This window comes from Ictidomys tridecemlineatus, chromosome 16, assembly GCF_052094955.1.
Source record: "Ictidomys tridecemlineatus isolate mIctTri1 chromosome 16, mIctTri1.hap1, whole genome shotgun sequence".
NCBI classification, from domain to species: domain Eukaryota; kingdom Metazoa; phylum Chordata; class Mammalia; order Rodentia; family Sciuridae; genus Ictidomys; species Ictidomys tridecemlineatus.
The window spans coordinates 21,717,860-21,745,796 of NC_135492.1; the positions used below are offsets into that span (position 1 = coordinate 21,717,860).

At 48.8% G+C, this 27,937-nt stretch overlaps 1 pseudogene; it reads left to right on the forward strand.

Moving 5' to 3' along the window:
• The first annotated feature begins 1,378 nt into the window (after positions 1 to 1,378).
• Positions 1,379 to 7,193, forward strand: LOC144371356 (endonuclease V-like; annotated as a pseudogene).
• Positions 7,194 to 27,937: the final 20,744 nt, after the last annotated feature.

The following is a 27,937-nucleotide window of genomic DNA, read 5'->3' on the forward strand; positions in this document are numbered from 1 at the left end:
AAAAAAGTGGAATCATGTCACCATAAGTCCTCTTAACTGGACTTCAGTGTCCTTCCTATAACCTCAAGGTAAATCAAGTAAACACTTATTGACAGTGGCTTGCAGCCCTTTGTGATCTGTCCCCTGTTTGATATGACCCTGTAGGCTGGGCTCCCACCACTACTATCTTTCCCACACCCTATTCCCTACACCCAAAGTCCTCTCAGGTTGGCTTAATTAGAATTTCTCCACACAAGCTCCAAAAACCAGAGAGCAAGAAAGGAAAGCCCCCTCTCATTTCCGAGGCCTATGACATAAGATGAGCCTATTACAGATGTCACTGTGCCCCCTGGGGAAAATGAACAGACCAGGCTGCAAAGTAGCTCAGGCCAGGGAGACAAATGAAAAGAGAGTGAAGAGCCCCACACTCATGTGCTGTAGGCAGAGGTTTACCTATCTGCTCTAGAGCAGAGGTTGACCTATATGCTCTACCAGGTTATAACCAGCCACCCTCTTCCACTGTGGGGTAGGGTCTTTGGGGTTTGAAACAGTCTGTTTGCCAGAGAAGCCTAAGAAAAGGAGCTGAACTTTAAAAGCTTTCTGGGTTGTTCCCAGTCATTCCAGAATGCCCGGTCCATCTGAGCCCTCTGTCCTCCACACCCACACCTCCTAACATCATGGGAAAAGTCTTCAGAGTCAGTTCATCTTCTGTCCTTGCAGCTGCACACCAGGGTGCACTCCCCTCCTCCCTCTGTGTCTCTACGCTATCTTGTCCCTGCAAACCCCTATTCTCTCAGACTTCCTAGCTCTGAAGGCATACCCAACTTATTAGATGATTAGAGGTCTTTTCATAAAGTCAGTGTGGTAACCTCATTGTCACAGCCTCCAGGAGACCCAGCGTTTCTCATCTCTCCCAGTGTCCACATGATGCGGCCTTCATGCTAGTGCCTTCCAGTGCCTTGTCTTTGAGCCTCCAGCAGCCATTGCAAGTGGTAAAGTCAGCATTGACTTACAAGAAGGCCAGGAGGGAAGGGGCAAGCAGGGGTGAGGCTAACCACCACCTTTAGAACAGCTCCTGGGAAATGGAGTTGGGGATCCTCAAACATACCAGGTCCCAGGTGGGCACCTTTGAACTGAGAACTCACCTTTGAACTCAATCCCCACCACCATTTTTGGGGAAGGTTATCTTGTCACTTTTTTTAAATCTTTTACCTTGCATGTCCTACCCATGGGTGAGGCAGAGAAGGAGTCCATGGGTGGGGTAGAGATGGGAGGTTTGTTTTTGGAAGTGAGCAACAGGGCAGAGAAAATGGAGGCAGGAAGCAGGTGGCCTCGGGTGCCTGCTGACCTGCATGCCTGGTGGCAGTTGGTGTATGAAGAGAGATGAATGGTTAGCCTCATGGCCTTCCAAGAGTTGTCCTTCCTGGTGGATTTGGTGCAATGGCTATAGAAGCCAGGCCTCATGCCCCAGGCAGATGCCTCATTTCAGGGCAGTAAAGTGGCCCCTCTGCTTCAGCCTGGTCACAGGGGGAGGCTCCTGTGAGCCACCAATACCCAGAGCCATAAAAGAAGAGAATTTTCTAAAAACCTGGACCCCTGGGCAGTTCCTTTTAGTGCTGCCTCAAGGACAGCCCATACTGAGGAGTGAGAATCAGCTTAGCTGACTGTGACTCTCCTGTGGCTCTGTAGGTCCTCCTTGTGTGTGGAAATTTGATGCTCTACCATCAAGGTACTCTTGCTCCCAAAAGAGGTCAGGGTGGGTGCTGGGAAGGACCAGAGAGGGCACTTCCAACCCCATGGCAAGAGCATCTTCTGCCAGCAGAACTTTGATGGCTCCATTCTGGACTCATTTTCACCATCAGGCCATGAGACACAGGACAGATCCCCCACCCAGAGAAGAGCCCCCTTTGTACCCCACCTTCACTGCCTACCCTCCTCTTCTCCACAGCACCCTACACTGGCCCATCTCCAGGACCATGATCCAGTGCCAACCTGGCCACTGAGAAAAGTCACAGGGTCTGAACTCAGAGAGCCCTACCCTTAGTACCATCCATGAAGTGGACAGAATGGCCTCTTTCCATAATCAGGACTGTGGATAAATAGACCTTGGTCCAGGAGGGTGCTGAGGTTGTTGATCATCCTGGACACTGCCCTTGGACCCCACGGCCCCAAAGCCAAAGGATAAACTCATGTTGACCTGGATGCTAGTCTTGAGAGCAGCAGGCTGCTCCTGGGCATGGGAACATATACATAGGCCTGAGGGCAGCAGCAAAGGGGAGAGGAAAAAGAAAATTGCCATAAAATGAAAGGAAGAAGAGGGTGAAGTGTTGTGAGGATGCTAATTAGGCTACTGGACCTGTAAAGGAAGAAGGCTTCCTCTGCACCAACCTCACCAATGAAGTCAGGGCACAGAGGGTCTTGGAGTCTGGGCCCTGAGTGCTCTGCAGGTCTGCAGATGGTGAGATTCTGTTAATCCCTCATACTGTGCCCATTTGCAGGCTGCATGGCTTACAGCTGGCCAACCCCACTTCACCAGTTCACTCTCCTCTGCCATATGCCAAGCTTTGGTGTGGCCTGCTACCTTGGTGTCTTCACAGAGCTGACCTGTTCTGGAGTGGCCAAGAAACTCCTGCAAGTAGATGGGCTGGAGAACAGTGCCCTGCACAATGAGAAGGTAAGGAGGGCTGGACAGCCTGAGCCCAGCCAGAAGGTGCCTGGAATGGCCCTGGGGATGGGGAGGATTGGTCAGCTACCTTCTGCTTACCTCTGTGTGCCTAGATCCTGGCCTGGAGTAAAGCACACCTGGTGTTCTCTGGGTGCCTCCGTCCATGAGGCCCTGGGTAGTGCATCCTAGCCTGTAGCTTACAACCCCTTGGGCTGCTAGACTCCTCCCTCTGCTATTATTAGTCTTCCATCTCCACCTCTGTGCTGCTACCACACTCACATAGGTTACTGTAGATTTTGTTGTCCAGTCACCCCCATGCCATCCCAGCTGCCTGTCCCCCTAGCTCAGCCTCCAGACCCTGCTTATGGTGCTGCCTATGCTTTGGACTGCTGCTCCTGACTGTGACTACATCCACTCTTTCTCACTCCTCCATCTCTTTTCTCTGGCCCTGCAAACTGAACTGGGAAGGTGACATTAACACTTTGGCCCTTCCATTGGACAGCAAATTCCAAGAGCTGAGACCCCATCTGTCCTTTTCTCCAGCTAAGGAGCCTGTGTAGAGCACTCACTCCATCAACATCAGTGGAGGGTACAGAGGTCCAGACTCTACCCAGGCCAATGTGATACACTCTGCTCACCTTTTCCCTTGCAAAGGAAAGTATGGAGGTGACCCACACATGCCCAATCTCCTGGTAGGAGAGGAAGCAGAAGGAAGGTAAAAGCTCAGTCCTGGCCATAGCCTGCTGCCAGGGTGGCCCCTTGTGCCTCAGACCACTCCTCTACTTACCAGTGCTGTGTTCCAAAATGAGCTGCTGCCCATCTCAAATCCTGTTTTAAGGTCAAGCCTTAGACACACTCAAGGCTGTCTCAGCAGATGGCTTTACTTGGGTACAGTATCCATCCAAGATACATCTCTTCTCTTTCCTGGCTTGTAACTAGGTTTTTAAGAGAAAGAGGCTCACATCAGCACTTCACCAAGGAAAGAAGTTCTTTTAAAGTTTTCTACCTATTTTGTAGATTCAGCTTCTGTGGACTGAAGAAGATGCTTCCCTTCACTCAGGAGGCTCTGGCACTATCTTGGGAATGGTGACTGGCCTGGACCTTCACCCTACTCTGTGAGGTCAGAGGCAGTGCATGCACTCGCACACATGCACTTCAGACCCTCTGCTGTCAGCACTTGCCCACTGTGCCTGGGGACAGGCACTGGGAAGGAGCCTAAGGGACAGGAGTCCAAGAGTTTTCTGCTTACACTCAGGACCTCATCAGAGCCTTTAGCCCCTGTGGCTGGCCTGGACCCAAGGGCATGTGTCCCATATTTCTCTGACCTACCTTTTATGCTATAGGCCCTGAATAGACACAGCCTTAGCACCAAGCTTCTTTACATTTCTGTGGGCCTAAAGATGAGCCTGGAGACATCCGTGCACTTAACCTGATGCTGCTGCAGGTGCCAGATTCCAGAACCCTTGTACCAGGTGGGGTCCAGCACTTTCTCCTAAACTTCTCACCATTTGTCAGCTCAGTTGGGGTCACAGAGCAGTGGTTTGAGGACAAGAAGGCCCTGGGCTGAGGACAAGCCCATGAGCCCCTTGCTGGGGAACCTGGCGTGTACATATTGGTCCCTAGAGACAGGAGGGTAGACAGGAGGATGCAGAGTTCTCAGGAATTCTATACTGAGAATTCCCGGCCTGTACTTCAGAAGCCACTGTGCCCGACACTCAGCTTCTCCTGTACTTCAACCTCCTTCACCCAGGTACCAAGTTTTCTGGAGGATCATTTGATGTTATCTCTGATGGCAGGGTGCTCCACCAGTCCCCAATCAGGAGCTCAGAAGGAGCATTTCTTAGCTGAGGACCCATGCAGGAACACTTGGGGAGAGCACTGAGGAAGACTTATGGCATCAGAAACTCCAGGGTGTGGCTATACCAGGTACTCAACACCTAAACTGGTGCTCAGAGGTCAGGGGATCAGCACTCTAATGAGCCAGTTGGCTCAGCTGAGAGGAACTCAGCCTGCAGCTGAGCACATGATGCCCACAGCTCACTTTCACATTCAGTTATGATGAGGGGATGCCAGTCACATGCCAGTAAGTGTTCCACAGAAGCCATAAGGTGAAAATATAAGGGAAGCCATGATCAAGAAGATATCTGGCTCAGGAACAGCATTTGCAAAGGCTCTGGCTCAGGTAGGAGTTTGATTAGGCAGCTCAGCCAGATGATGGTGGGTCAGGGAGTGTATAAAGCAAACAGGAGCCAGTTTGTATCTTAAGCTTTCATGTTGTAGACTTCACTGCAGGAATTCAGAAGCCAGTGTTCAGGGCTTTCAGATCTGTCTTTTGAGGCAGCAGCTCTTTGTGTACTACCAGGCCCTTGGGCCTTTGGCAGGAGTTGGGGATATGGTCTGTACCTGCCTTTCACATCCAGCCTTAGAGACTGCTGAGAGGTGGGGCAGAGGGACCAGAAGCCTCCCCTCTCTTTCTGCTAATTCGGATCTCCCAACTTCTGGGTCTGTTGCCTGTACTGAGTGGATGGAGGCAACCACCAAGCACATTCTTTTGAAAGTGGGCTTCAGCCCTGCCTGGGCCTGATTGCAGGTTGCAGAATGACCTCTAGGTGGCAACAGCAGCCTGAATACCACCATGACTGTGTTCCTGGGGCAGCTTTGCAAAGAGGTGGTGAATGAGTGGGCTTTTGGATGTCCACTAGCAAAAGCCTCACTCTCTCCCATCCAGGATGTTGCTGAAGTCTTAGGCTGGGCTGTCTAACCTGAGTACATCCCCATCCCCAAGAGGCCTTTTCTATTCCATTTTTTTGCAGTGGCCTAATGAAAAAAAATTCAGGAGATTTTCTCAGAGGCCCTCAGCCCTAGATCTCTGGATTTTGCTATCCCAGACCTGCAGGGCAGGTCTCTGTCCTCTTCTCAGCTTACCAATGAATGACCCCTGTTCTTGCAGCTGAGGTGTCAGCCACATGAAAAGTATTTTGTCCACCTAGAAATAGACAGGGTCATGTTCCTTGAGCTGAAGAAGAGCCCACCAAGTCCTAAACTCACAAATCAGAGAAAAGTCCCTTGCATCCAGAAGCTCATGTCCCTGTATCTGCTGGGATGGGTATGGGTCCTGCAGGCCTCGCATTTTCTTTCTTGGCCTATTGGCCTCTCAGCCCTCCTAGATAATGTGAGAGATGGTCTTGGAATTGAGCCTCCCTCCTACTGCTTGGTGGGCACCTGGTCATAGATACTGCTGCATTGCCAGTGCCAGGTGCAAGTATTCCTGCCATGCTGGGCTGTTGCCTGTCAGACATTCACTGCCCACCTCACCTACTTCCCCAGTGAAGCAGAAGCCATTTGAGGATTAGCTGCTGCTGTCCATGAGTCATATGATCCCAAAGCTAAGCTAAACACATCTGAGCTAGGATCATGGGGGCTTCTTGAGGCCAGGGTCCCAGTTGGGACTGTGCCCTGTTCCATATCCCTTCTCACCAGGGTCTTTCCCAGTCTCCACCTGTGACACACAAGCCCTATTTTACTCTGATATCCTTGCTGAACATTCTATAAATGGCAGGAGTCACAGTTGGAATGACAGACTAGCTCTACTGGGAGTCCTCAAAAGAGAGTTGAGTGAAGTCTTCAGACTTCACTCATGTGGGGAGCCGCTCATATAGGGAGGACCCTAGGACCCTCTTCATCTGTTTCAGAGCCTCGACACTGAGGTTCTTGGCATCCCTGTCACCCACACACCAGTGGCTGTTATTCCTAATATCTGGAAAGCTAGGCCTGAGGTGTGAGGGTATCGCAGACTGTTGGTCAGGAAAGGTGTGTCCAGAGTCTGGCTCAGAATCGCCATCACATCTTACCAAGCTCTATCTCCTTCAGGGTGACATCTGCTCTTGAGAACACATTTGCAGGACTCTGGGTCACTTCATGCCATCTCCACAAGTTCAGAAGAGGTGAGGCTCAGGCTGCTCACAGGTGACTGCTTTCAGTAGCCAGCCTCTTTCTGCTGCAGTGTTGTGGCTATGAACTGGCCAGGAACACAGGAGAGAACCTCTAGGTGGCAACAGGTCTCTAAAGGGGGAGAAGAGTGAGACAGACTCCTGGCTTTTTGGGAACTCTCTGGAAATAACTGACCAAAAACTTGTCTCCTTGCAGGGTTATTCCAGCTTCTCATGGTTCACTTTACATTCAAGGGACCCTGCCTTGGGTTTCACAGAAATTACATGGACTCTGGTAGCTCTTCACAACTAGCTATATCATATGCAGCCTGGCCCTCTTTTCCTCATCTGTGAGGCAGCACAGTAGTTCTGGTCCCAGGTGTCACAACACAGTCCTGTTGTGAGGACTGTAGATGGGGTAGCAAAGTTCAATGGCAGCCTCACCACGAGGCAGGTACTGGATTGTATAGTTGAAGAAATTCAGGCCTAGTATGTAAATAAGCAGTAGCACAGGCTGCAGCAGCACAGGCTGCAGTGACAGCCTGGCTTCCAGGCCCTATTTCTGGCACTTCTTACTCCCTGAAAGAAGCTGTGTGAACACCAGAGCTCTTCTGCTCATTCCACTCTATTGAATATAAACCTGCATCCACCTGCTTTGTCTTTTCTTTCAGAATTCATTTTTAACTTGCGCCCCACCAGCCATAGTGGGCCACAGTCGGGGTCCATGCTGGTGTGGTACTTAGGCCTGGACAGCACAAGTCATTCAAGAGCTGTGCATCCTCTGTGATTATTTCCCTTCTGTTCTCATTTCCTTGTGACTCTCCCTAAGCCTTATTAAGCTGAGAGACAGGCCACTGGGACTGCCCAGCTTCACAGTTGGAGCTGCCAATCTAAGTACAGGGTGGGCCTGTCAACCTCTGGGCAGATGCATCCTCAGGCCTTCCAAGGACCACACAGAGTCTTCTGGGCTGGCTCAGGCATTTTATGGTAGCCCTTTCTCCATGTCATTACCAGGAACCAGAATGCACAGAGTCCTAAGGCATGACCCAAAAGAGGCCTGGGAGAGCCTGTAGACCACTAAGGACCACAGCACAGGCCCCAGGACAGGCTTGAGGGCTCACAGTTAAAGCAGGGCCAAGCAGAGTGGAGAGAATTGAGTGCTGTGAGCACTTGGACTGCTGACATCCCACTCCACCCTCAGGAAAGTAGCTATGAGGACCTCACCCACCAAAACACAGGTAGAGGCCCATCAGAACATGGAGGAGGATCCTGGACATGCCCATTGGAACACCTAGTGTGGCCAGTGGCAGTCTATCCTATCCAGCACTGACTGGTGAATGTGGCCACAGTGCCCCAGTAGGACAGACCTTCCCAGCGCCAGTTCCAGACCATAATGTGTCTACAATTGCCCTCCTAGAGTATGTGAAGAGGATTTATGTTCATGTGCACAATGGACCCAAAGCTGTGTGAATATCACAGCTCTCCTGCTCAGTCCATTCTTTGAATATAAACCTGCCTCGACCTGCTCTGTCTTTTCTTTGAAGGTTCATTTATACCTGGTGCCCCACCAGCCACAGTGAGCCACAGAGGGCGTTCACACTGGTGTGACCATGCTTCACTACTCATGAGTCTGTCCTCAGCCTGGAATGAGGCCAAGGCATGGGCTGCCAGGGGTTCAGAGAATGCCAAACGGGAAGCCAAGTGAGACCCTTTGCCCACTGCCAGAGAGCTAGGGACACTCCTGTCACCCTCACCCAGAGGAAGAGCCTCAAGCCCCGTCTCCAATGTGGGAAGGCAACTTGTTCCCTGCCTAGCTGGTCACTTTCTCTCTTTACCTGAGCTTGAAGTGGAAACTGAGAGGAAGGGCACAATGGATTGCCCACCTGTGACCTGCCTCATTCCCAGTCCTTCATGTACCAGTTTGCCCCCCAGACTCCAGGCTCCCAGAGTGGAGTTTGCAGAGAGTAGGTGGCTGTAGATCCTCTGGGACCCATTTCCCCAGTTCCAGATCAAGATGGAAGAAGAACAATGGAGAAGAGGAGGGAGGTGTGTCATCTTTAAAGAAATGGAGGACAGTGAAAAACCATGTCCCTGAAGTGCCCCAGTTTATTCCCAAGTCACATTAAGCCCAGACAAGAATGTCCAGGTAAATGCCATCCTGAGGGACACTGACTCTCACACAGGGTATATAAGGCAGACCAGAATTATGAGAATGAGCTGTTTTTTGTTTGTTTGTTTTTTTTTTTTTTTTTTTTTGCACACAACCTAGGACAGAAGCTTTTTTGGATGCTTGTCATAAAAGAATAAAAGCAGATGAAGGACTCTAATGATCTCACTGCTGTGGCCTGACAAGTAAACCCCTCTCCCTGGATGACCGGCCTGTGTCGGGGGCACCATGGAGATGAAAATTTCCTCTTGTTTTCCAGCTGCCATTGGACAAGGTATAAAAAAGAAAGATTTGCATGAGGTATACTGGGGCAGGGGGAGGGGGCACTGCCTGTCCAACTTGCTACCCTGGGCTTTCTCCATGAACAGCTTTCAATACACCAATGTCCCTTGGCATGGTGGCACACACCTGTGATCCCAGCAGCTCAGGAGGCTGAAGCAGGAGGATTGTGAGTTCAAAGCCAGCCCCAGCAACTTAGTGAGGCCCTATCTCTAAATAAAATATATAAAATATCTGGGGATGTGGTTCAGTGGTGAGAAACCCCTGTGTCCAATTCTTGGTACCAAAAAAAGTACACCAATATCTTACATGTCATATGTGCATAATTCCTTGGGTCTCTCAGCAACCTGTCACATTACCCTAGTGCAACTGGGCTGTGGACCAAACAAAAAGGCAGCAGGAAAAGAGACTCTGCCACATGCTGTGCATGATGGCTTCCTGATGAGCCCAAGGGACAGCCCAACATATCCTGACTAGATACAGTCCAGCTGCCAGGCACCTCATGCAAGGCAGTGTGCATTGAGTGTTTAGCACCCCCTTGGGGTGGGTCTACAGTAGCCTCTGAGAAAGCTGACCACCAGCTCTCACTTAGAACCTGTTTTCCTCATAAGGTTTGGCAGACATTAGATGTGCAACTACATATGAAGTCTCTTGGACATGCAGAAAATCCCTAGTAAGTGAAGTGTGGATGAGCAGGTGTTTAGTCCCAGGCAGGGCCCAGGAAAATGATGGTGGGCAGAGGGCTTGCACCTGTGCACTGAGCACCTGTTCATGGGTCAGCCTCTTAGCCAAGCCACGCAGTGGAATTCTGTCAAGGGTGTTAAGGAAACAGGACCATAGTGAAAGCACCCAGAACTGTCCTTCTAAAATGTCACTTGCCCAAGCAGACCTGAGCAAGGCTCTCCAGGGGACACATGACTGCCACAGGCTTGGGCAGGCATTTCACACACAGAGAGCCAGGAAAAAGGTGGAACTCTCACCCAAGTCCAAGGGTAGACACAACTTTGAGGACTCCTTCCCACTGAGGATTGGAGACATTTGCCTGTCCCTTAAGGAAAGAGGGCACCTAAGTTGACAGCAGAGGGGGCAGAGCCAGGTGGGGAGATATAGGGGCTCCAGGGGACCTGAACAGAGAGCAACTAGTTGCAAAAGACACTAGCAGTGTCCAGATTCCTGTCTGTCTCCCCCCCAGGTACTCATGGGAAAGCTGGCAGCTTCAGTCCAACCCCCCCACCCCCAGACTCTGGGCTGCTTAAGGGGGTCAAGCTGGTGCCCCTTGGCCTCTTCCTCAACATCTCACTAGAGCCATGGGCCTCCTGGAGCCGGCCCTTCAGGGCCTCAGAGCCAGCTCAGGCTGCAGGGGAGACAATATACCTCTTAGATACCTAGCACAGGTCCCCAGGGTGTTGCTGTCCTGCCTCCTCAGAAGAGGGTCTGAAGGGCTTTGCCTGGTGCTCTGTGTCCTGATGGGAACATCTGTGTACAGGTTCTAATTCAGATTTTTGCTCTGTGTGCTGGGATAAGTTACTTCACCTCTGTGTGCCTCTTTCCCCATCAGTGGGATGCTAGGATCAGTGTCTCCAGAATAAGCTGTGTGTTTGGGGGGCAAGATGGGGTGTCTGCACTTTTCCCTCCAGGCACAGTGCCCCAGATGTAGACACACCTCTCTTGCCCAAGAAAGCTGTCTCTAATCCCTCATGAAGGTCTTGGGGTACCACCAGGGGCCTGTGTGGGATGGGGGCTCACCGACCTGACCCACCTGCCCCAGCAGCAACCCAGGCAGCCCAGCAGTACCCACTGTACTCCCCTGGCCATGCACTTGGTGGAGTTTTGCTACCCAGATTTCTGTTACTGTGGTAAAATAAGTGAGACAATTACCTTAAAAAGAGGGCATTCATGTTTTCCAGAGGTTTTAGTTCATGCCACCTGGTCCTGTGGCATGGTGTTCATGGTCACCACAGGTCCATGATGGGCCTGTGGCAAGGCAGCACATCATGGCAGGAATGAAGCTGCTCACCTCATGGCAGCCAGGAAGAAAACAAGAAGAGACCAGGGGCCCACTCTTCCCTATCAACCTAGGACTCCTACTAGGCCCATTCTCTACAGGTTCCACTACCTCTGGATAGAACCATGGGCTGGGGATCAAGCCTAACACATAGGCCTCTCAGTGACACTCAAAGTCCAAACAATGGCACCACTGGGCTGGGCTGTCTGCCTGGACTGCAAGATGCTGGTCAACCTCCTCCACCTTCACTGCTTATCAGTTTCTGTTATCTTCCCCTGTCCATGGCTCCCAGCATGAGCAGTAGACCCCTGAGCACAGAGTGGAGCCATCCTCAAGCACACTTGCTCCAGGCCTATCTTTTGACCAGGTTGTCATCCTCCCTGGGGATTCCTCACAGTCTCTCATGTGGGTGAATCCTGGAGCAAGAATGTGCAGGTATACAAGCCAAGTCATTCTATGTATGATCAGAACTCCAGGTCACATGTGACAGAAACTACCTGAAGCAAAAGTGAGTCCTGTGTGTTGACTCCAGGGTGATTCACTCCAGGGCCTACCAGCCTCCTGGCTTTTTACCATCCCTGACCCATGGGGGTTCAGCAGAAACTCTAGATTTCCTCCTTCCTGCATCTAGTGACCTCATGCATGTGGATGTTCTAACTGAATGGCTCCAGCTAAACCCACAGGTGGTGTGCCTTGACTGGCCCAGCCTGTCACAGGCCTTTCCCTGAGCATGTCACTGTGGCTTGGGGTGGCCAGAGCCAGGGTCAGAGCCAGCCTTCACCCACCCATGGAGATGGGGTTTCTCAGTGTAAAATCAAAGCTTTGTTGCGAGAGAAAAAACATCAGGTGGGGAAACTGAGGCTGGGGCTTTTTACAGAAGTATAGAAGCCTCAGGGACTCATGAAGCTTTATTCTGAATGCCTAGTAAGGCACCGTCTCCTCCCACTAGCACCCTGTCCCATCCCCTGGTAATTCTCTTCCAATGCCAGCAGGGAAAATGTGTTTAGGGCCACATTATTAACTTGCCAATCTCATTTATGGGTCACAAATGCTAAAGGCTTAGACGATCCACTTATATAATGAGATCTTCAGGACAAGTTACTTGGGAAAATGTCAGGAAGGATCCATCATACTCATAGGGAGAGAGAGACAATCAACCAGAGCAACAATTGGATTCAGCCTCCAGCAGGGCCAAGAAGAAGGGCAGGGCCTCACTGTTCCCTTTACTGGAGCTAGGAACGCTGGGCATGCACTGTGGTATCTGCTACCTCATTCATTTTTTTTGTCACCTGCCCAAATGAGTCATGGCTGAAAGAGGGGAATAACAGGGGACAGAGCAGTGCTGAGGAGGGACAGATGTTCAAGCAGGTGGGCAGAGATCAAGTGCCAGACTCAGCTCTTGCCTCTCTGGCCAGAAACACTCATGTGTTCTGGGTGCCTGGGATGTGTCTCCCAGATGAGGAGACACATACCCTACCCATGGCATTGCCTATGGTAGAGCCCCAGCACCTCCTCTGGTGCCGTAGATAACCCCACCCTGGTCTACTCAGCAAGTGATTGAGAGCTACCAATTGCCAGCCCTCCAGCCTTATATCTATTCATGATACTGACATATGGTATCTCCACATAGATCCACTGGTCCAAGGATGCTGCTAATTGAGAGAGTAAAGCATGTCCTCATTAGATCCCTGCTGAAGCAGAACAAATGTAAGATGCTAGGGAGCAGAGGGCAGCCTGAGGTATGTGTCCGCATGCAGCATTGCAGGGGTAAGGGAGGAATGAAGGGGCAACATGGGCAGGCTGCAGGCTTGGCAGTCGGTTCTGGGTCTCAGAAGACTCCTGGGCCTCAGTTGATGAAGTCCTAAGGAACTGGGTTGGCCATCCTGGCCCAGGCAGGCTGGCTTGTAGCAAGAGCTCAGCTGACAGCAGGCCCCATCATCTCCCTTCATTTCACACCAAAGAAATGCTGAGCCAGTGACCATAGATGCACCAGAGGCTCAGCAGCCCAGCAAATAAGGCCCTAAAATGTTCTAGTTCTTTCTCCAACAAAGACATTCTATCTCATATTGAACCAAAGTCCTGAGAGCTCTAGACCAGAGTCTTCTGTTTTTATTGGGGGCAGCCTGGACCCATATCAGTGATTATGGTATTGTTACTCACCAGTGCTTTCCCCACCAGGCCCCCACTCCATTCTGTGGTCCCTCTCCAGTGCCCAGCTGAGGATTAGCCACCAAAAAGCCCTACTCCTGGGACTGGAGAGGGCAGAGCTTAGACAAAAGTCAGGGTGTCAGGGTCCTAAGCAGCCTTTCCTCCCCACACAGGTCTGGAGCTTGCTGCCTGGAAAGAGGCTTCTTCACCAACTGGCCACCTGCATCCTAAATGACTAGTGGGTTTGAGATTTGTGGCCACCACCTCCCAGGAGGTGTAGGACCATTGTCCCCTGACCTAGTATTACCATCTACCCCTGCAGTGATAGGAAGTTAGAGGAGATGGAGATGGGATCCAGGACATGAAAGGCTAGGATGCTCAGGCTGTCTAGGGGAAGCACTGGGGGTGGGGCTTGCCCTTGGATGCAGCTGAGCTTCTGAACGTCTGGGACACTAGAAAGCTCAGGATGCCCTTCCATTGGCCTGTGCTTGCTCTCTGTGAAGTGGAAGTCTCATGTGGTATGACTGAGTGTTTCACCTACTCCTTCTTGGCAAGGGTAGATCTGGGGCCTGGAACTAGCACCCCAACACTGTGGGCTTTTCACAGGGAGTCAAGCAGGGGCAGAGTCTTATCCCTCAAGGGTGCAGCCTGCTAGAGAGGGGCCCTCATCAACTCCCTCCAGGCAGCTGGAGTGAAGGGCTACTGCCAAGACAGCTCTGACTCTAGGTCCATCAGCACCGTTATTCTAGCCCTGTTGGGCCATCTGGGTGTTCTGACTTTTCCAGCCTCACCCTGGACAAGGTGCTTCTGTCCCAACAGAATGTATGGGGGGTCTCTGCCCCTGGCCCTGGCCCTGGCTGACAGTGTTCACATCTGCTGAAGGTGCTGGGCAACCACATGTCAGGCAGTGCTGTGCAATGAGGCATCTGCTGCTACCATCTTGGGGCAGATGACTGCCAGTGAGCTAAGTGTGTAAAAAGGAAGGGATGCCATAGGAACCCTTTCTTGCAGGGAGAATGGGGTGGAAGAGGCAGGCACCTGTTAGCTGGGGAAGCAGGGACCACATCTAAGGGAGAGTTCTGGGATCACATGGGCTCCAAGGTTGGAGTGGGGACCAGAAGCCAGATCACAGGTAGCTTGGGCCCAGCCTCAGAGAGGGTGCAGGACTCTGCAGGACAGGATTGGCATGCCCTTGTCATGCCTGGTCTGGTGGTCTTAGGCATGTCCCTTCCCTCTCAGTTCTTTAGGGCCTGAAAGAAAGTGTTGGTTTCTTTAGGTGCTTTCATTTCCTGATCCCTGAGATTGGAAAGATAGGGGCTTCATCAGCACACACATGCTTGCCGTCTGCACGATCCTCTGGCCAGGAAGTGACAGGACCCCAGCAACCCTACTAGACTCCCCTCAGGGTGTGCAGGAAGGGCCTCCACCCTGCATCCAGAGGCTGAGGCTCCTACAGAGCTTTAAGCGGTGGTCATTGAGGTCTCCATGCAGAGCAAGACCCTTTGTCAGCTTTCCTCATCCTCCTAGGTTGCAGCAAGAACCACATGGTAAAGGGTATGGCCAGGATGCTGGGCAGGAAGCTGACTGAAATATGAGATCCTGCCTGCTTTGTTTGCCTGCAAAGCCAGTCCACTGGACCCAGAAACCCTCAGTGACATTGGGCCCCAAGGAAAGAGAGGTGTGAAATTTCATCAAGGAAACAGCCCAGTCACCAAAGCCTTGTTTTGGTTGGAAGGGTCTGAGGCTGGAAAGAAGGCCCCATGGGCAACCCCAGAGTCCCTGCTGTAGAGTAATGCACACTCAGGCCACAAGGGCTTCTCCTTGGTGACAGAGAACATGGCAGGATAGCCTGTACTCAGTCCTAATGTGCTGGACTTGGAGTCCTGGGCTCTCAGCCTCCTGTAACCAGCACACCACAGTAGGACAGAAAACTGGGGCTAAGAAAGCCTGAGTCACTTGCCCAGGTAACTCAGAGCTACTTATTGCCAAGCTGCACCATGAATCTAGGTTCTGTTCAGCTTTCATGCAGCCCAAGGTATGTAGACCTGTAACACCAGACCAGAAGAGCCTACATTCTCTGGATGGTCTGCCAGCTGCATCCAGAGGTCCAAGGGAACATGACAGGTGGGCCCATTTCCCCTTTTCCCACCTTCCAGTAACCTACACCCAGCCACTGACCATGTGCCAAAGGTCTCCGCCTGCTGTGACTCAGCCCAGCTGTTACTCAGCCTCCTGTTTGCTGGTTCTTGCCTGTTTTTAACTTTTCAAAGTATGACTTCACCATTGAGTCCTGGCAGGGTGACTTCTGCAGCTCTGGCAGGTCCTCCTCTCAAGCCTCAGTCCATGCATGCCCAGGAGTGTCCTTGGCTTCCTCTCACCGAGTGGCTGAGAATTAGATGCTGGGATAAGGCATCCTTGGACTCTGGTCCTGGACAGACTGTCACCCCCAGGGCCAGCAGTCTGTTCATAGTCACCCTTCCTAGGTGCCTCCAAATCCAAGGGCCCAATGTCCGTGACATCATAGATTGAAGACCAAGAGGCCAGAAACCCTTCAAGAGAGGAGCACCCAAGAGTCCATTTCAGAAGGAAGAGGCAAGAAATGGGGTTTGTCATGGGAAGGCTCAAGAGGTGGGTCAGTGCCATGAGAGGCTGGAGCATCATGTGGATAAGGGCTGTCCCTGGGGGAAGACAGCTTCCCTGAAACTCAGCACGGGCAGTAGAGGCTGCTGTTTTGTTAGGCACTGAGCCCCATGTCCTTAGGAGCCAAGCAAGGAAGGACAGCCCTGAGGCAGATCCTTCTCAGGACTGGGCCCAGCATGGTACAATTGGTGGAGTGTTAAAAGTGGAGGTTTGCCATGTTGAAGTTGAGGCCTGGGTTTAGTCTATGTGAACTCATTTAGGATTCGTGTCTCTCCTCATTCCGAAATGGACTTATTGTCCCCCTTGAGGGCAGTGCTCTGGTGCCAATGAGACAATGTGGGAGCCACCACGTGTAGAACCCAGTTCTGATCCCTGTATCTTGAAGGTTCTCCATCTTTGAGAAGATTTGCTGCCCACAGGGGCCTGCTGAAAAGGAGTTGGCCTACACTCCACAGGGGATCTGGGAGGAGGAAAAAGAACTGCTTTGGTGACAGGTAGTGAGGGATTTACTATGTTTTAAATGCAAAATCACAATAAACTGCAAACAATTCATAGGAAATAAAATTGTACATGACAAAAAATGAGATATTTAATATCTACTCCCAGTCTGTGGTTTGTTTCTTCATTATCTTTTTTTTTTCTTTTTCAGACCATAAGTTATTGATTCATTGATTGATTCATGCATTATTTGTGATGGGATATCATTTTGTTGACAGGCTTTCTTTAAACTCCTGGACTCATGCATTCCTACTACCTGAGTCTCACGGGTTCTTAAAAGTTTTAAATTTTATCAAAGTCCCAATTTACCAGTATTTTCTTCCATGGATTATATGTTGATATTGAATTAAAAACCTACTGTAAAAATGCAAGGCTACCTAGACATTTTCTCATGTTATTTTATAAATGTCTTACAGATTCATTTTTAAATTTAGATTTACAAATTTAACTCATGGAAGTAAAGAGCAAAATGATTGGTATCAGATACTGAGCTCAAAATAGACACATCCACCAGTGGAATATTATAGAAGACACTGAGATAAATCCACACACGTAGAATCATCTGATCCTTGACAAGATGTCAAAAACATACATTGGAGAAAAGACAGCCATTTTAACAAATGGTGTTGAGAAAATGGATAGCATATGCAGAAGAATAAAATGAGACCCTTATATATTTAAAAATAATTAGAAGTAAGTTTAAAATGTTTCACCACAAAAATATAATAGATGAGCAATGAACTAGATAGATAATATTAATAAGCTTAACATTTGAATCATTCTACATTTTGTGTGTGTGTATAAAATCACACCGCACCCCATAAATATATATATAAGTTCTCTTCTCAAAACAATGTAATAAAAATTAGATCTAAGACACAGGTTCAGTTAATATTTATTGAAAGGAGAAAGAATTGTATTAGTGTTATGATTGGAATCTAGAATATTCCCCACAGGGCTCATGTGCTGAGAGCATGGTCCCCTGGGCATCAAGGTTCAGAGGTGGAGTTTCTAGGCAGTAACTGGATCATGAGTGCTCTGACCTCATCATGGGATTAATCCATTAATAGCTGAATGGACTTCTAGAAGGTGAGACCAAATGGGAGCAAGTAGGTCACTTGGAACTTGGCCTGAAATTTATCTTCTCCACAGCCCATACTCTCCCTCTCTTTCTCTGCTTCCTGGCTGCCCTAAACTGAACAGCTCTTCTTCACTAAGCATGCTACCATGATATTCTGCCTCACCTCAGGTCCAAGAAATGGAACCAGCCAACAAAGGAAGTAGAGAAAGCAGTACTTAGAAGAAAGATTTTAGCACAGGATGCATATATCCAAAGAAGAAAGCCGTAACATCAATAATTTAAGGATCCATTTTAGGAAAATAGAGAAAGAGCCTAAGTAAATCAGGAAAAGATATAAAAATTAGGAGAAAAATCAATGGAGTTTTTTTAAATCAATATCAAAAAAGTCAACAAAATCAAAACTAATTTTTAAATAAGATCAACAGAACATGAGCTTCTAGCAGGAAACTACAAACTGATTTCTCTGACAGCAGTGGAAGTGTAATAAAGTAAAAGCAGATGTGTGTCCTGGGGGGAGGGGAGAGCAGGTTGTGTCCTGACAGGGCAAGTGCTGCTCATGGAATGAAGTTAGCAGAATGGAAGTCACCGCCTCTTTCAAATGAAACATGACAGTGACTGAAGGGAGGGTGCAAAGGCACTCTTCTCCTGTAGCAGAGCAGCTGTGCCTCCTCTACTCACACCAATGTGACCCAGAAGAGGACATGGAGCATCCCGCTTCATTTCTCATGGCACCTTCTGGCCTGAGATCCACTGTGCCTTCCTTAGCCAGTGAGGGGTCCCAGTCCCATGGGAGCTGCTGGGCCCTGGGTCTTCACCCTCCCACACAACCTCAACTGGCCCAAATAGCCTCCATCATCTTCCCAATGAATGCCCACCAGTGGCTGCATGGAGTGTCTAGGGAGGGTGGGCTGCCCACCTTCCAGACTTCATCACTATCAGAGCATTTCAGCAGACCTCAGAGTATTTGTGAGAACTTCCAGAACTGGCAGCTTTTCAAAATTCTAGTTCACAGGCAACTTTCTGAGACTCTGGATGTGAGAGGACATTCCTGCTTCCTTGTGGGAGTATTCAACACAAAGACCCAGAACTCTTCTTGGAGCTCTGAAAAGAGAAAAACTGTGGGATGAAAAAGGAGGCTAACTGTGGGGAAACTTAGAAAGTTTCTGAGGGAGGAGGAACAAGCTGAGAGAGCTACATTCACCACCACATTCATCTCACACCCATGCATAAAATGTGCCTCATGACAGTTGGCATCACTGCCTTGTAAGAGCAGCAATCTTTATTTTTGATGATCATCACCATTACACAGAGGACTCAAGGTCAGAGCAGGTCCATGGGTTAATGTGGGCCAGGATTTGAAGTTGGATGTCTTGCTTCATATGTTGGTTCCTACACTAGACATTTCATCTTAAAACATAGGTCTGATTGTTCATGGCACAGTGGATAACTGAAGCCCACAGTAACCATGGAAAAGACCCTGCGGAAGGGTTTGCAGGAATGGCAGCACACAAGCAACTTTGACCAGATGATCTTCTACAATACTGCAGAAATGGGTCAGGTTTCAGGGCCCAGACCCACTTGGGGGATCATGGTTTGCACAGCAGGGTTTGGTACAGTCTATCACATACCTACGTGTTGGCTTCGAGGCATCTAGCTCTCTAAATAGTGGTTCCCTCTAGCTGGTTGACAGGGCATTCTCTTTGCCAACAATCCCAGCACTCCAGCCTTCATACTCCTGATTCTAACTCTACCTTGAGGTTCAGGGTCAGGATACAGAGGAGTAACCAGCCCAGTAAAAAGGTCTCCCACTGCTTTCTTGGATCTGCAGGAAGGAAAAGTTGCACTAGCCTCACTCAGGCCACCTGCCTGGGAACTGGCACCTCTTTACAGAAAAGAGTTGGTTATAACTCATGAAAGTGGCCACTACTTCAACATGATGTTCCAGAAGAGGGTGGCAGTGGGGAGTGCTTGGTCAGGGGAATCTAGCACCTCAGATGCCTCAAGGACATGTGTCTAGTCTTTACTGTATTTACTGTATTATTTTCTCTATGTAATTTTTGCCATTCTAACAAGTGAAAAGAAGATAAAGAACCGGCCTTCATTGGAAGCAACCCAATGTTCTCAAATTAGCTTACTCTTTCACATGACCCATCTTGTGCCTTTGTCTCCCACATGATCCTTCCAAAGCTCATAGTCCTAGCCTCAGTATCCTTGAATTGGGTCAGGACCCCTGGTGTTCCCTGATATAAATAACATCTCTGACCAGTTTCTGGCACTTACCTAATCTGTGTGATTCTTGGCAGGGACAGGAGAGACCTGGAATAAGCTTGAGCTAGGGGCCCTGCCTGGGTCCCTCAGATCTGATTCCCTTAAGATGTTAGGTGATATACTGTGTCCCCAGAACTGTGGTTCGCCCTTGGGAGCAGCTCTTTCCTGGGACTGACCCAGCTCACTCCAGGACACAGCTCCACATCACTGCCACCATCTCCTGCCTGATATACCTGACCTGCTTCTCAGCTTGGCCTGTGCCTTTCTTACCCAAACTCCACCTAGGTATGTGGAGTTTGAGGCTGCAGGGGAGATGAAGGATCCAAGGATGCAGTTGTCAGGAGTTTTCCAGTGCCTACATCCTCCTGTCTCTTCAAGGCTGGTTCTTCCAAGGCCCCCGGTCCCTGAGAGTGTCCAACACCCAGGCAGAGTTTTCTCATTCCCACAGAAACTCATGATGGTAGTAAAGGAGGTCAAGAAAGGTTTTTGTCCCAAATAAAAACTTTTCCTTTAGTATCGGGGATTTTGTCTTGCAAGCACAACTGCCCCCTAGCATCTGAGGTCCCAGCCACCCTGTGTTTTGAACTCTGTATTAACTGGGCCTTGTACACAGCTCTTTTCTCTCATTGCTTGGCTGAATACTAATGCACCATCTGCCAGGAATTTAAGTCCTGGGTGGGAAGAGAAATGGATTATCAGTTGCTCCAAATATCCTCCCATGTGACTGTCCTAGATGTTCCATCTGGTGCACTGTCACCTCCCTTGGGTCCTCAGATCTGGTTGTCTTGGTGCATGGCAGATCAAGTTAGGTCCCCTGATCTCTGCCTTCTTCCAATTGTTTAAGATGAAGCTGGATCCCCCATCTATGCACTGTTCAATCCCAAGTACCCCACCCCACAGAAGTGACAGGGCAAACACACCATCTGGACCCTCAGGCGACAGGGCAATGGATCCCATACCCCTGAATTAAAGGTAGTCCACGGTGGAAGAGGGCTTCAGAAATAAGGGGCCTCTGCCATGCGGCCACCGACCACCGGAGCAGGAAGCCAGGAGCAGGACGCAGCCATAGGCTCAGATTTGTGCGCAGGGAGAGAAAAGACCGGCCCCCTGTGCTCCCCTCCTTCAAGCCACCAGTCCCTCTCCCCAGCTGCATGTCCCCTTAACCGTCACCCTGCCCACATTCGCGCACCTCCCCGGGTCACAGGAGCTCACCGCTGCCGCTGCTGCTTCGTAGCTCTGTGTCCTAAGTGACCTACTGAACACCCCAGGCCTCGATTTCTTGGTCTGCAAAGTGGGGCAATCACAGCAGAGCCGAAGGAGTTGACCGAGGTGGCCGAGTGAGCGGAGCGCGCAGGAACCCGAGTGGCCCTCCGGAGGCCGGGCTGTGCCATTCTTCCCCGACGCTTCCTTCGTCTCCCTCCCTTCCGAGCCAGGCACGGTGCTCTCCCACCCTCCCCGACACGTGAGCTGCTGCACTGGCTCACGCCTGGGTCACCTGGCTCCAGCGACAGTGGAGCCCCTCAGCGTGTCGCCGCCAGAGCTGCACAGCTGCGCTCGGGAGCCCTGGCTCCTCCCCAGGATGTAGCGCGGAGCCTGGCTCCAGAGGTCCCAGCTTCTCCTGGGGTGCAGCCTGGAGCCCCGCTCGGGAGCCCGACTCTTCCCCTGGGTGCAGCGCGCAGCGCAGAGCCCGGCTCCAGATGTCTTGGCCCCTTTCCGGGGTGCAGCGCAGAGCCCCGCTCCGGAGCCCTGGCTCCTCCCTGGATTGCAGCTCAGAGCCCCGCTCGAGAGCCTCGTCTCTTCCGAAGTGCTGTGCGGAGCCAGGGGCAGTGCAGGTCCTTGGGCTGCAACCCCGAGCGGTGGGAAGGCTCCAGGCCCAGAGCTCAGAGCCTCTGCGAGCCGCGTATCGCGGACCGGGAAACAAGGCGAGGCGGTGAGGCTGAAGGGAGACGCTGGGAGCCCTGCGGCCAAGGGCAGTTCTTTGGCCTAGGGGTGCGAGAGGTCCCGGGTTCAAAGCCCGGATGAGCCTAGGCTTGTCTCCACTCCCCGCGGCCCCCCTGCAGGCCTTAGAAGGCCATGGGGCCACCGCAGCTCCGGAGCCCGCAAGCCAGAGGCAGCCCCGCAGGGAGCACGACCCCTGAGGGCGGAGGATCCCAGGGCGCACCACGCACCCGCTGCACTCGCTGCACTCGCTGCACTCGCTGCACCCGCCGCACCCGCTGCACCCGCTGCCCACGCTGCACACGCAGGTTGGGGCCAGGTTTGTGTCCCTCACACACTTTCTACGTCTTCCCGCCACTCCTCGTAGCCGTATTTGAGAGTGAAGCGTTCCTCTAAAGTTTCGCTCACCCATCCTAGAATCTTAAAAAGTTATCTCCAGATAATGGAAAATAAAATAATGTGTGCAACATTCATAGCCCAGCTTCAAAAATGTACCAAATTTTACCTTCCTTTCTCTCCCTACGAATTGGCAATCCTCTCCTGGATCTGTGAAATTTCTATTAAAAAAAAAAAGCATATAAACACTGCATCAAAACATGAGAAAGAGACTGGGGATATAGCTCAGTTGGTAGAGTGCTAGGCTAGCATACATAAGGCCCTGGGTTCAATCCCCAGCACCACCAAAAATCAAATGAACACACACACACACACACACACACACACACACACACACACACACGGACTTTCCCGAAAGCATATGTAACCTGTTACTAAGGGAAAACTGCTTTTGAAAGGAGTGGGCAAGCTGCAGAGTAACCCTCTAGGTTGCCACTGACACTATTTGCTCCCCTGACTTTGTTTATCTGCTGGTCATCATTGTTAAGCAAGTCCCAGGGCATTTAGTTGCTTACTTTGCTCCTAAAGATAGGAATAAAGGCTCTGATTTGATGTGGCAGGATTGCATTGTGCCATCGGGCAAGTTTGCTATTCTTGGCCCTTCTTGATTCCCACAAAGCTTTGTGGCCATTTGTCTCATCAGCAAATTCCACCCCGTCCTGTTTTTCATGGTGGACTGTCTACTCCTCTGTCCCCAGTTCCTTGGCAGGCCTTATTCCTGGCAGTTCCAAGGGAGACAACACTTGACATCTCAATGCAAAAAGTCACTTTTATAGCCAAGGGCTCTGGGATTGAGGCACTGAAGACAGTATGAAGATAAACAAGTCTCTGACAGCCGACAGGCATTGCCAAGCACCCACTATAAATTATATTTAAGACTTTCAATCACCATAGTAAGAAATGTTATGCCCAAAACATAAGAATGGAGGCTCAAGGCTCTTCCATGTTTGCCAAAGTTCAGCTTGCTAACCCAGGATTGGATTCAGGGCTGCCCCATGGTGGAAATCTCTGCTGCTTTCTAAATTTAACCCTCGGACAGTACCTTGAAAGAAAAGATGAGGCTAGAGAGACTTGGGTGTCATGAGCCAAGAGAAAATTGGTAAATCCTAGAACACACGAGCTTTCTTCGGGTGGTCCAGGGAGAAAAGCAAGAGTCCAGAGGCTAAAGGTTAGAATTGATCTGTTAAGGGAAGAAGGATGTGTAGAACACAGAGATTAGAGAACCAGGAGAGAAGAGTTAGGTTCCCTCTTTTCAGTTTTTCAGTTGGATAGAATGACTTGTCCACTATCCACCAAACAGCTTCACTCAGTGCTTATTTCATGGACTTACAAAGGCCCAGGCAGGTGAGCAAATGGTGTGGCTGATAAGAGGCAAGAGGTAAAAGTGGGAAAAGTGGAAAACTCAGGTCTGTCAACAAGGGCAGCTCTCAGGTCCCACTGACTCCAGCCACATCTTACAGGTTTTTTTTAGAAGGACATGAAATTTTCAGTTTTATGTTTTTTTTTCAATAAAATATAAATAGCCTGGAAGCAGCCTTCAGGTCATCAGTTTTCCTCTTCTACCCCAAAAGGCCAGAGTATTCCTACCATAAAAAAATATTAACACCAGTCCCAAAGTTGCCCAGCTTCTGAGGTATCCCAGAGCCCGAAGCTAGGTATTTATTTTTCATGTGTACTTTTTAAGTTAGGGTTAAAAAATCATCTATTATTTCTCATATAATCTGATTTGGCAGAGCAGAATTCGTAGTGAAAGTGATTAGTATTAAATCTCAACAGTTGCAGACAAAAATGACACTAATGAGGAGGGGAAAGTCAAAGGAAACCTCTGGTTGTAGGTTGAAACCAAAGACTGGAAACAAGGTGTTTTGAATGACTTTGCAGACAAGGAGATGGATGGGAAGACTCCAACACAGGTAGCAGTCGGTACCATGAACAAGGCAGGCAGTAAGGGGAGTTTGAGTTTTCCTCCCCACTTTCTCCCTTAATAGGTACATGTTGGGCCGAATAACAACTAACTGCTCTTTGAACAATTCAGAGTGCTAGAAAAACCAAACCAAACAAACAAACCCTCATCTAAAGACAGTCACCACTTAATTTAACTGATCTAATCTAATCTAAGTCGTGTGGCAGGTCCGTGACAAAAACAGTTGTGAGGTCTCCTTAACTCTGCATACCTATGTGCCTCAGATCCAGGGATATTTAGGATACTGCTGCAAGGTCAGGGAACATGGGTGAAGACACTATACAAAAAAAGAGAATTTTTCTTTCTGCAAAGAGTGAAAATTTCATCTGTACCTGAGAGCAGTATGTGTGTCCCTGGAGTCCTGTGAGCTTACATAAACATCTATTGATTTTCTTCTTGATAAAAAAGATAAAACTGTTTCTGTCTATTGGATGTTGTCATCCATGCTGGAAACTGAGACAGTCATGGGTGGCCATTAGGGGAGCTCAGCTGGCTCTGAGATGCAGCATAGAAGGATGGGAAGAATCTTTGTTTCAAAGATGAATGTGAAAAGTGACATTAGCCACTCTTGGAAGTGCCATGTCTCCAGACCTCTTTTTATGTAAGATGTTAATTTTCCCTATTTTTAAAGGGAAAATATAGTTATGGCTTCACATTCTTCCAATGAAACCATCTCAATGTTACTTTTGAGCCTTTGTTTCACCATCAGCCATAGGGAAATAAATAGCGGGGTGTTGGAGCTGGCTTACACCAGCTGATGGTTAGACTCTTCCAGATCCACTTTTGGTGACATCACATTGGTGGTTTCAATGAAGTCACATAGATGGGTTGAAATTAGTCATGTTGTGAGTCTTCTTTATGCCACAAACATTGGCAAGCGTTATATATAAGGGCTTTCATTTTTTTTTGACTCTGTTTACCAGCCTACCACTAGAAAAAATAAAATAAAAATAAAATAATACAAAATCATACCCAGTGTATGATACGTCAAGATCATTGTATTGTCATGAGCAACTAATAAAAAAAGAATTTTAATGCAAAAATACATGTATAATGGCATAAATTGATCTGAACATACCTTATATACAGAGATATGAAAAATTGTGCTATATGTGTGTAATAAGGATTGTAATACATTCCACTGTTGTAGTGTATTTATAAAAAATAATAAAATCAATTAAAAATATTTCAGAGAAACAAAACAAAAAAAATAAAAAATAAAAAAAAAATAAAGTTTCGCTCACACACGTAGACAACGCATAACTCCGGAGTGCAAAAGAGAGCTGTCCGGTACTCAAACCTGGGACCTCTTGCACCCTAAGCGAGACTCATACACCTAGACAAAGGAGCCGCTATGATTCTGTGTTTTCAGACATCATAAAGGAAGGTGAAGCAGTTTAGTTAATGCTCTCAAGTGGTTATTAGTGTTTATATTCTCTGTTTTTTGTTTCTTGTTTTAAATAGCCCTCTGGTTTTAAATTTTCCTTATACTCTTTGAAAATAAGCGACACAGAAGAAAGCAACGATGTCATCACCAGTGTAATACTGACCTCTTATTTCAAAACCATAATTCTATTTATATCCATGACTAAGAAATTGCACGGAGCAGGTAGCAATGTCCCAATGGCAAATTCCAGACTCTCCCCTTTACTGAGTTTCGCAGGTTGCACTTGTTCTCTGTCCCTTTATGGTAAGATTGTTGGCTTCTTGCGGATACTTTTTAATGCTAGAGTTCTAAGTCCCACCTTTCGTGCCTCGTACATTGCCATCCCTGTGTTTTTACTGGGACTGTTCTCTTCAGAAGGAGAACCTATCTGCTTGTGTCTCAGACTCTGACCTTTCCACAAAAAGATCTTTCAGCATATCAAAAACAATTTATGTGACATATGATTGGGTTGAATCTTGTCTGCTTTGATTTATCAGAGGGCGGGATACCTGGCACCATCACTGAATTCTACTGTATAACTGCCAACCAATTGTATAATTGCTGCCTATTGTCCCAATATCTTTCATTAAATGTAGAAGGAATGGCTTCTTATCTATGTTTTAAATTTTTAAATACTTTGCATTGAGGTAGAACATGTTTAGCAAAGCTGGGACTCAGTGAATAATTCTGAATGACTGCAATTTGTCTCAAAATCCTTATCAATACAAATTTTGGAACTTGTCAAACTGTAACTGAATTCTCAATCTTGCAAATCACTATCCAGATAGGAAACAACAAGTAGGTAACTATCCAAGAAGTAGACTCGTTTCATCATTTCACAATTCATTCATTCATCATTGTCAGTTTGTTCACTGTTAATTCATTCAACAAGCATTTGGTATATTTTGTGCTGGATAGTGAATTGTTAACTTTCTTCCAAAGGTTTGACATCAGAAAATTGCAGGCCTGGAGTTCTAACTTTCAGTCTCTACCCTTTTTTGTTTTATTTGAAACTGCCCTGGCTTCAAGTCTTAGGGCTCAAGGCAAGAAGGATAAAAATATCCTTTAAAATGTTAATGAGTTCTAGATGCCAGGACAGTTTATTCACCAAAATCTAACTGGGGGAAAATGTGCCCTGGACATCTAAAGGAGCCTATCCTTCCCCCTGAAATGAGGAAGCCACAGTTTGCAACTCTTTAGGCAAAGTAACCAGTAATCACAAGCAAGGAGGGCTGGATGCTCTCCTTCCCCATGGGAATCTAGAATAGTTATTATCCTTGTAGGTTTTCTTCCCCTTTGTTCTTCTGTCTTGTGATTGAAAGGAGTTTGTCTTTTACTCCACAGGCTAATACTAGTGTGTTCCATTTGTCCCCCACAAAGATGCAGGAAGCTGACTAACAAAACTCAGAATGTCCACTGCCCATTTACAGTGGGAAGTGTCCATCTCTGGGTAGGCAGAATGTCTGTAATGTCTGTAGGTGACTACAGAGTGTGTTGTTCCCTGAGTCAGGTCTTGTGGCACAGGAAACTGCATGTTGAGGAATGTTCTACCGGCTGCACTGAGGGAAAAGAAGTCTGGTGACACATCTTCCTGTAACAGTGAACAACCTCCTGTCTCTCGCCCTGTTCTCTGAGTTTGCTTTCCCTTTTTCCCTGGTGAACCTCTATCTATTAGCACAAAAAGACCAGGATGAATGCAAACTTCACAAATCTGCTCAGTGCTTCATTCAGAAATGAAATTTCACACAGAAGCAGGGGACGCAGGAATGAAATGAGCTGAGGTGGGACCCACTTTCCTGGTGGAAAATGAGCCCACAAACAAAGAAGGGGCCTGGGCCTATACAGGTTATTCTAAGAGGTGGTCTGGTGAGCATACCAATTTTCTCTGGGCACCCAGGAATTTGGAGTTTGTTCTATCAGTGAAGGAGTCAGTTTTAGTGCTTAGGAATTTAGGGTTTGTTTGAAATTGGAGGGAGTCTAGGGTCAGTAGTCAGTTTCTGGAATTTATTGTACTAGACCTGAAGGAGGGCCTGGGGTCAGTGATTGTTATCTGGAAAGGATTTATTTTTAGAAGGGTTAATGCTTCAGCCTCTTCCCAGAGACTGCCTTTCTAGGTTTGATGGACACCTCTTCCTCGGGGTTTGTTTTATCACTGGGAAAGGATAAGTGCTCTCAAGGATCAGTTCGGCTTTCCTTCTCACTCCCTTATCCCAGGGCCCCCTACTTTTGTGGGTTGTCATTTTCCATGTCTAATACTATCATTAAATGTCACCTCAAATGTGACACTGCTGTGAGTCTTCCCCAGACTCCTCTTGGGCCAGCTTCCCAAGCAGAGGGAGGTCTGGGTATGTTAGAGTACATCAAAACCCACAGGAACCACACCACTGGGTCCTGGAGGCCTTTGGCCTTGCATTCCCCCTTTATTTTTCCTTCTCTTTGAGCATTATAAGGAAACCGAGTGAACTGGTAGACTACACACTGGTCAGTGTGATGACCAGGTGTTCCACATCCTCTGTTGAATTCATGCCTTAGTATTTATGTGCCACGTTGGCACA